Here is a 10215-nt window from a genome sequence, read left to right as displayed (position 1 = left end):
CTGACCTCCTGTCTCGCTTGGGTAGACAGAGGTAGATGGAAAAGCATAGCGGGGTCAGTAGCCGTCAGAACAGTTCCCACCGACTCATCCTCGTTTGTGCAAAAGGAAAAGGCACGGGGGAAGACCTCGGAGAGTGGTGCATCATGATCATGTTTAATCCAGACATCCTTCCAAAACAAAGTTGAAGATCCGTCCCCAATCGCAACCTGAGTGATGCCACGAAACACATTACTGAGCTGCATGATATCACGCCACCAGGAAGAGCCAATCGGGTCTGCTACATGTGGCACTCGACCCACATAGTAAGCGTCCCATATTAGAGTCACCCACGGGACATCGTGATGATTGTAGAACTTGAAAAGGTGTTTGAGGAGGAGTGCGACATTCTGCGTTTTGATGTCAATCACCCCAAGACCACTGTTGCGCTTCGGTCTACAGACCAACTCCCAAGCAGCCAAAGAATTATTTTTAACTCATGTCTCTGTGTTTTTGGCCCACAAACAGTATCTACGCAGCTTATCAATGTGTTCAATCACCTTGGGGTGCAGCTTAAGTGTACACATGGCATAGATCAACATCGAAGTAATGGTAGAGTTTACCAGAGTGAGTTTGGCACCAGCTGAAAGCAAGGAGAGGGCCGTGGAGAGCTTTCTCTCAACTGCACAAACCATTGGCATGAGCTCAAGCAGGGTTGGTTTCGTCGTTCCGAAGGGAAGACCCAGGTATGTGAAGGGTAGGGATCCGACCGTACAGCCAAAAATTTGCGCTAGGGCATAAGCTTGTTGCAAGCCAAGATTTATGCGAATCAACGTGGACTTTTGGAAGTTAATCTTCAGACCAACAGAGTCAGCATAATCAACTAGGATGGATTTCATGCGGGCGACTTGATCGGGACAGGCTGGCATGACCAGTATCGTATCATCTGCATATTGGATGACCGGATAATCACCTCTTCGGTTGCACGGGAATGGTAACTCGATCAAGCCCTGAGCGAAAGCGTCATTGATTGCTGCTTGGAGGAGGCCAGCTGCCAGTACAAATATGAGGGGTGATAGGGGGTCGCCTTGCCTCACACCACACTTACATGGGAATTTCCTACCTGGGACCCCATTCAACAGCACCGAGGAAACACCAGGGGAGAAAATGGATTTCATCCAACCCAGCCATCTTTCATCAAACCCCATATGTTTCATGATCTGTAACATCGGTTCATGTTCAATCGTATCAAAAGCTTTGGTAAAGTCCAGCTTAAGCAAAATAATCTCACTCGAAGATGTTTGGCACTGATGAATGTATTCAAAAGACCATGCAAGGCAATCATGTATGGTTCTACCTTTGAGGAACCCATGCTGGTTTCTGTGAATGATTTTAAGGATTACTTTCTGTAGGCAATTGGCCAGGATCTTCGTGATGATTTTTAAGCAGCAGTTGAGTAGAGTGATCGGTCTGTAATCGTTGGCAGTCTCCGGGGAGGAAGTTTTTGGGATTAGGGTGATGTATCCCTCACTAATGCTAGAAATATCAAGGTTGTCGTCATGGAAATCATGGCACATCTTATAGATGTCCTTCTTGATAATGTGCCAGCAAGATTTGAGGAAACAGCCATTAAAACCATCGGGTCCAGGGGCTCTGTCGGCTGGCATTTCCTTTACAACAGCATCAATCTCGTCAGTGGAAAAGGGCAGCGATAACACCTCCAGTCCCTCAACCTTTTTGATGATCCATTGCAGGTCGAATCGCATGTGTGTTGGTTTAGAAAAACCCAGACGATCTTTATACGTGTTGAACAACACACCTTCTTTCCCAACATTATCAGTGATCTCCACATCTCCTTCTCGCAGACTAGCAATGGAGTTATGCCTAAACCTCTCCGTTGCCAAAGATTGAAAGAGTTTGGTATTTTCATCAGCAAACCCAAAGTATCTGATTGTGCATATCTTTCTCCAGTATTCATTTTGATTTTTCAGGAGACGGTTTAGATGATCTTTCAGGATTCGCCTGAAATTCGCTTCCTGCACAAACAAATTTCTCTTGTCCTCCAGGTCATCCAGGTTGGTCAGGGCGTCATTGCTGTTCTGGATCATAACTTTCAGATTAGAGACGCCTCTGCTCCAATGCTTGAGGTCATACCTAAGTGACTTAAGTTTTTTGCACACCATCGCCACTGAGTTTGGGGCGTAACAAGGTTTTTCCCATGATCGTGCAACAACTTCAGAGAATCCAGTGCAGTTAACCCAGAAGTTTTCAAAACGGAACAGCTTTGACTTTGGGATTTTGGATTCAATTGAGAGTACACACGGGATATGATCAGACACCGGTTTCCCCAATGGTAGAACCATTGTGTTTGGGAAAGAGGTGGTCCAATTCGAAGAAGAAAAGAGCCAATCAAGTTGTTCCAAAAGTGGATCATCTTGCATATTACTCCAAGTGAAAGCCCTTCCTTTGACCGGAATTTCCATCAATGATTGCGTTCGAATTATCTCATTGAAAAGCAACATATCATCAGCGTCCCCCTGGTCTGTTTCTATTATCCGTGGAACGTATGAAATTAAAATCTCCCAATATTAGCCAATTTTCAGTATCTGGAATATGAAGATCAAACAGCCAGGAAGTAAAATCTAGTCGTCTCTGACCAGTACATGGTCCATAGACATTCACCAAATTCCAGGAATCATTCGACTGTGTGGACACAAAAGAAACCCCCACCGCAAACGATTCCACATGCCATGGTGTGCCCACAAAAACTGAACTATTCCAGACAGTGAGAATACCACCCGAGGCCCCAATCGAAGGTGCAAACACAAATTTATCAAATCGCTTGGGGCAGAAAGATTTAATAAACACTAAATCAAAAGATTCCTATTTAGTTTCTTGGTACATAGCACCGAACAGCCACTAATATCGATCGCATTCCTAATGGCCAAAAGTTTACTATCAGAGTTAATCCCTCTGATATTCCACAACAGAACATTCCAAGATTTATTCATGAGCATAAAGAAGATCGGACAGCCTCATCAGAGGCAGTCTGCTGGGCAGCCAGCAGCTTATCTTCAGAAAGATCTTCGGATGCAATTCCACATCGAATGCCCACCTGCTGTAGATCCTGAATGGAAGTAGGGGCGGGCACTCTTCGGTTGAAGCCTGGACAGGGGCCGCGGCCATGGAGATTGCTTGGACAGATGGAGCGACTCTGGCCTTCACCCTAGATCGGGTCTGTTTGACATCAGTGATCTGGTGGACCTTGAAGCCGTCATACTCGAACGAGTGCTCCTCTGGACTGCAGTGGTATCAAGTGGAACTTTGCCATGACGGGGTGCAGCTTCATTGAACAGTGAGGAAGACGCAATCAGATGAAGTGCATTATCAGGAGGTGGGGCAGTGGAATCCGCCTGTTGGGTATAGGCGTCAGTTTCCAGCACCGAAACCCCATCCTGGGACTCCCGCAACTGAAACTGAACAGAATCTTTCAGAAAGACACTAGCAGAAACCACAGTGTTACCATCGGCCATGTGCGAAGAAGCAATGCAAATTCCCAACTGAAACTGAGAACTGAAAATCCTGAAGAAGTAGTCAGGTTCCGGCTGTAGGTTGAGCATCCAAGCCACACTGATTGCCTCCAGTTGTCTCTGTATAAACTTGAAGGGGTTTACAGGAAAGCATGTGTTCTGGGCCGGCGCCTCGGTGAGGGCACGAGTATAGATGCGTTTCAGCATAGAAGCCAACCACAGCAGTAGTTCACAGTCCATGACAATAGCAACGTTGATGGACTCTCCCCCAACTCTGACAAAAGCAGTCCTGGCAGCAAGATTTCCAACGATGAAACTGTCGGCCAAGTTTTCAACAGCAGCAATTTCATCTTCAGAGGACCAAACATCAGATAAGTTATCAATGACATTGTGTTCAGGGTCCACTCCATCCATGAGTGAAGGGCCATCATACTGAAAAAAGGACCTGAAACTAAAACCTGTGTACGGTGGAGGAATCACAGGCCAAGCTCTCCAACCATTCTCCTGAAGTTGTTCTTGGGCAGGAGGTGCATTCCAAGCAGCATCATTCTGAGCTTGCTGAGCTTCCATCTCATCCAGGCGAGCCTGTTGCATGACAGTATAATACGGAAGCTCATACGGGTGTGGCGAGGCATTGAGCAAGGGTGGTGGTTCCTCTGTGCCCATCAGTCCTGGAATAGTATTGCGACCATTGAGCACATACACAGGAACAGACCAAGAGCGACCCAAACCCGGCAATAAACCAACTCTGGTAACTAAAAGACTGTGTGGGACTTCGGCCATATCCTTGATATGGCATTTGACAAGAACCCGCGCCTTGTTTTGCCCGGGGTGAGGCCAAACCAGAAGTTTACCAAAGTTAGATACTGCTTTGTGCACATAATGCTCAGTCTGATAATCCATAGGAAAAGCAAGTAACATAACCCGGACCTCATACTCGAACGCAGGCATACGCATATTCAGACCCTCATCATGGGGAACCAGATTGAAAGTAGAGTCCTCAGTCAAAGCATGAGGAGCCTCTCTAATCGCTGCATCTCTGCTCTCCATATCAGAAAAAACCACGCAAGCAATTCCCAGCGGATAAACGAAATCATCAAGCAACTCATAATATAGGTCGACTATGATAATGCGGCAGACCTCAGCAAGCCAAAACTCCTTCTGATGATCAGGAACAGGCGGGTCGATGGTGACGATGGCATACCTATCATGGTTGAGCGGTGGCTCATCCACCACCATGACATGTCGCTGGACGCGATGAGCAGGCCCGCGGTCAAACGTCGATCCATCCGGAGCAAAGGCGAAGGGACGCACCGGAAAGTTCGTCGTAGCCGCCGGTGAGGGAGGGCGGCAGATTGGAATATGGGCGGCCGGCGAAGAGGAGCAAGCTGTGGTTCTTGGCAGAGGCAGGGGTGACAGAGGTGGCAAACTCGAGGAGGACGGCTCTGTTGGGTAACGTAGCAGAAATTCAAAATTTTCTACGCATCACCAAGATCAATCTATGGAGTAATCTAGCAACGAGGGGAAGGGGAGTGAATCTACATACCCTTGTAGATCGCGATGCGGAAGCGTTGCAAGAACGCGGATGAGGGAGTCGTACTCGTAGCGATTCAGATCGCGGTTGATTCCGATCTAAGCACCGAAAGAACGGTGCCTCCGCGTTCAACACACGTGCAGCCCGGTGACGTCTCCCACGCCTTGATCCAGCAAGGAGAGAGGGAGAGGTTGGGGAAGACTCCATCCAGCAGCAACACGATGGCATGGTGGTGGTGGACGAGCGTGGCAATCCCGCAGGGCTTCGCCAAGCACCGCGGGAGAGGAGGAGGAGGAAGAGGGGTAGGGCAGCACCAAAAGGAGACTTTCTCATGTGTGTATGGCAGCCCAAACCTCAAGTATATATAGGGGGGAAGGGGGCTGCGCCCCCTTTAGGGTTTCCACCCCCAAGAGGAGGCGGCCAGCCCTAGATCCCATCAAGGGGGGCGGCCAAGGGGAGGAGAGGGGGAGGCGCCCCACTAGATGGGCCCTAAGGCCCATCTGGACCTAGGGTTTGCCCCCTCCCACTCTCCCATGCGCCTTGGGCCTTGGTGGGGGGGCGCACCAGCCCACCTGGGGCTGGTCCCCTCCCACACTTGGCCCACGCAGCCTTCTGGGGCTGGTGGCCCCACTTGGTGGACCCCCGGGACCCTCCCGGTGGTCCCGGTACATTACCGATTTCACCCGAAACTTTTCCGGTGACCAAAACAGGACTTCCCATATATAAATCTTTACCTCCGGACCATTCCGGAACTCCTCGTGACGTCCGGGATCTCATCCGGGACTCCGAACAACATTCGGTAACCACGTACATACTTTCCCTATAACCCTAGCGTCATCGAACCTTAAGCGTGTAGACCCTACGGGTTCGGGAACCATGCAGACATGACCGAGACGTTCTCCGGTCAATAACCAACAGCGGGATCTGGATACCCATGTTGGCTCCCACATGTTCCACGATGATCTCATCGGATGAACCACGATGTCGGGGATTCAATCAATCCCGTATTCAATTCCCTTTGTCTAACGGTATGTTACTTGCCCGAGATTCGATCGTCGGTATCCCTATACCTTGTTCAATCTCGTTACCGGCAAGTCTCTTTACTCGTTCCGTAACTCACATCATCCCGTGATCAACTCCTTGGTCACATTGTGCACATAATGATGATGTCCTACCGAGTGGGCCCAGAGATACCTCTCCGTTTACACGGAGTGACAAATCCCAGTCTCGATTCGTGCCAACCCAACAGACACTTTCGGAGATACCCGTAGTGCACCTTTATAGCCACCCAGTTACGTTGTGACGTTTGGCACACCCAAAGCATTCCTACGGTATCCGGGAGTTGCACAATCTCATGGTCTAAGGAAGTGATACTTGACATTAGAAAAGCTCTGAGCAAACGAACTACACGATCTTGTGCTAGGCTTAGGATTGGGTCTTGTCCATCACATCATTCTCCTAATGATGTGATCCCGTTATCAACGACATCCAATGTCCATGGTCAGGAAACCGTAACCATCTATTGATCAACGAGCTAGTCAACTAGAGGCTTACTAGGGACATGGTGTTGTCTATGTATCCACACATGTATCTGAGTTTCCTATCAATACAATTCTAGCATGGATAATAAACGATTATCATGAACAAGGAAATATAATAATAACCTATTTATTATTGCCTCTAGGGCATATTTCCAACAGTCTCCCACTTGCACTAGAGTCAATAATCTAGTTCACATCACCATGTGATTAACACTGACAGGTCACATCACCATGTGACCAACACCCAAGAGTTTACTAGAGTCAACAATCTAGTTCACATCTCTATGTGATTAACACTCAATGAGTTCTGGTTTGATCATGTTATGCTTGTGAGAGAGGTTATTAGTCAACGGGTCTGAACCTTTCAGATCCGTGTGTGCTTTATGAATATCTATGTCATCTTGTGGATGCTACCACGCGCTATTTGGAGCCATTTCAAATAATTGTTCTACTATACGAATCCGGTTTACTACTCAGAGTCATCCGGATTAGTGTCAAAGTTCGCATCGACGTAACCCTTTACGACGAACTCCTTTTCACCTCCATAATCGAGAAAATTCCTTAGTCCAGTAGATACTAAGGATAAGTTCGACCGCTGTCATGTGATCCATTCCCGGATCACTATTGTACCCCTTGACCAACTCATGGCAAGGCACACTTCATGTGCGGTACACAGCATAGCATACCGTAGAGCCTACGTCTGAAGCATAGGGGACGACCTTCGTCCTTTCTCTTTCTTCTGCTGTGGTCAGGTCTTGAGTCTTACTCAATACTCACACCTTGTAACACAGCCAAGAACTCCTTCTTTGCTGATCTATTTGAACTCTTTCAAAATCATGTCAAGGTGTGCGTTCTTTGAAAGTATCATCAAGCGTCTTGATCTATCTCTATAGATCTTGATGCCCAATGTGTAAGTAGCTTTATCCAGGTCTTCCTTTGAAAAACTCCTTTCAAACAACCCTTTATGCTTTCCAGAAATTTTACATCATTTCGGATCAACAATATGTCATTCACATATACTTATCAGAAATGTTGTAGCGCTCCCACTCACTTTATTGTAAATACAAGTTTCTAACAAACTTTGTATAAACCCAAAAACTTTGATCACCCCATCAAAGCGTATATTCTGACTCCGAGATGCTTGCTCTAATCCATGGAAGGATCGCTGGAGCTAGCATACCTTTTAGCATCCTTAGGATCGACAAAACCTTTCTGATTGTATCACATACAACCTTTCCTTACGAAAACTGGTAAGGAAACTTGTTTTGACATCCATCTGCCAGATTTCATAAATGTAGCTAATGCTAACATGATTCCGACGGACCTAAGCATCGCTACGGATGAGAAAAACTCATCGTAGTCAACTCCTTGAACTTGTGAAAATACTCTTTGCCACAAGTCGAGCTTCATAGACGGTAACATTACCGTCCACGTCCGTCTTCTTCTCAAAGATCCATTTATCTCGGATTTCATGGTTTCTAACCATTTGTCGGAATATGGGCCCACCATCGCTTCTCCATAGCTCGTAGGTTCAGTATTGTCCAACAACATGATATCTCAGACAGGATCACGTACCACTCTGAAGTAGCACGCATCCTCGTCGTCCTACGAGGTTTGGTAGTGACTTGATCCGAAGTTTCATGATCACTATCATAAGCTTCCACTTCAATTGGTGTAGGTGCCACAGGAACAACTTCCTGTGCCCTGCTACACACTAGTTGAAGTGACGGTTCAATAACCTTATCAAGTCTCCACCATCCTCCCACTCAATTCTTTCGAGAGAAACTTTTCCTCGAGAAAGGACCTGTTTCTAGAAGCAATTACTTTTGCTTCCAGATCTGAAATAGGAGGTATACCCAACTGTTTTGGGTTTTCTATGAAGATGTATTTATCCGCTTTGGGTTCGAGCTTATCAGCCTGAAACTTTTTCACATAAGCTTCGCAGCCCCAAACTTTTAAGAAACGACAACTTAGGTTTCTCTAAACGGTGTCGTCTCAACGGAATTGCGTGGTGCCCCTTTTAAAGTGAATGCGGTTGTCTCTAATGCCTAACCCATAAACGATAGTGGTAATTCGATAAGAAACATCATGGTATGCACCATATCCAATAGGGTGCAGTTATGATGTTCGGACACACCATCACACTATGGTGTTCCAGGCGGTATTAATTGTGAAACACTTTCCACAATGTCTTAATTGTGTGCCAAACTCGTAACTCAGATACTCATCTCTATGATCATATCACAGACATTTTATCCTCTTGTCACGACGATCTTCAACTTCACTCTGAAATTACTTGAACCTTTCAATAATTCAGACTTGTGTTTCATCAAGTAAATATTCTCAGCATCTACTCAAATCATCTGTGAAGTAAGAACATAATGATATCCACTGCATGCCTCAGCACTCATTGGACTGCATACATCAAAATGTATTACTTCCAATAAGTTGCTCTCTTGTTCCATCTTACTGAAAACGAGGACTTTCAGTCATCTTGCCCATGTGGTATGATTTGCATGTCTCAAGTGATTCATAATCAAGTGAGTCTAAACGATCCATCTGCATGGAGTTTCTTCATGCATATATACCAATAGACATGGTTCGCATGTCTCAATCTTTTCAAAAATGAGTGAGTCCAAAGATCCATCCACATGGAGCTTCCTCATGCGTTCTATACCAATATGACTCAAGTGGCAGTGCCACAAGTATGTGGTACTATCATTACTATCATATATCCTTTTTGGCATGAACATGTGTATCACTACGATCGAGATTCATTTTAGGTGCAAGACCATTGAAGGTATTATTCAAATAAACAGAGTAACCATTATTCTCCTTAAATGAATAACCGTATTGCGATAAACATAATCCAATCATGCTCAACGCAAACACCAAATCTCGATAGTAGAGGGAGCATGCGATGCTTGATCACATCAACCTTGGAAACACTTCCAACACATATCGTCATCTCACCTTTAGCTAGTCTCCGTTTATTCCGCAGCTTTTATTTCGAGTTACTAACACTTAGCAACCGAACCGGTATCTAATACCCTGGTGCTGCTGGGAGTACTAGTAAAGTACACATTCATATGACGTATATCCAATATACTTCTGTCGACCTTGCCTGCCTTCTCATCTACCAAGTATCTAGGGTAGTACTGCTTCAGTGACCGTTCCTCTTATTACAGAAGCACTTAGTCTCGGGTTTGGGTTCAACCTTGGGATTCTTCACTAGAGCAGCAAACGACTTGCTGTTTCATGAAGTATCCCTTTTTCCCTTGCCCTTCTTAAACTAGTGGTTCTACTAACCATCAACAATTGATGCTCCTTCTTGATTTCTACTCTCGCGGTGTCAAACATCGCGAATAGCTCAAGGATCATCATAACTATCCTTGATATGTTATAGTTCATCACGAAGCTCTACTAGCTTGGTGGCAGTGACTATGGAGAACTATCACTATCTCATCTGGGAGATTAACTCCCACTCGATTCAAGCGATTGTGGCACTCAGACAATCTGAGCACACGCTCAACGATTGAGCTTTTCTCCCTTAGTTTGCAGGCTTAAGAAACTTGTCAGAGGTCTCATACCTCTTGACGTGGGCACTAGTCTGAAATCCCAATTTCAGTCTTCG

Source organism: Triticum aestivum, chromosome 7D, assembly GCF_018294505.1.
Source record: "Triticum aestivum cultivar Chinese Spring chromosome 7D, IWGSC CS RefSeq v2.1, whole genome shotgun sequence".
Lineage (NCBI taxonomy): Eukaryota > Viridiplantae > Streptophyta > Magnoliopsida > Poales > Poaceae > Triticum > Triticum aestivum.
The sequence above is the reverse complement of the archived record's forward strand: the minus strand, read 5'-3'. Positions refer to the sequence as shown.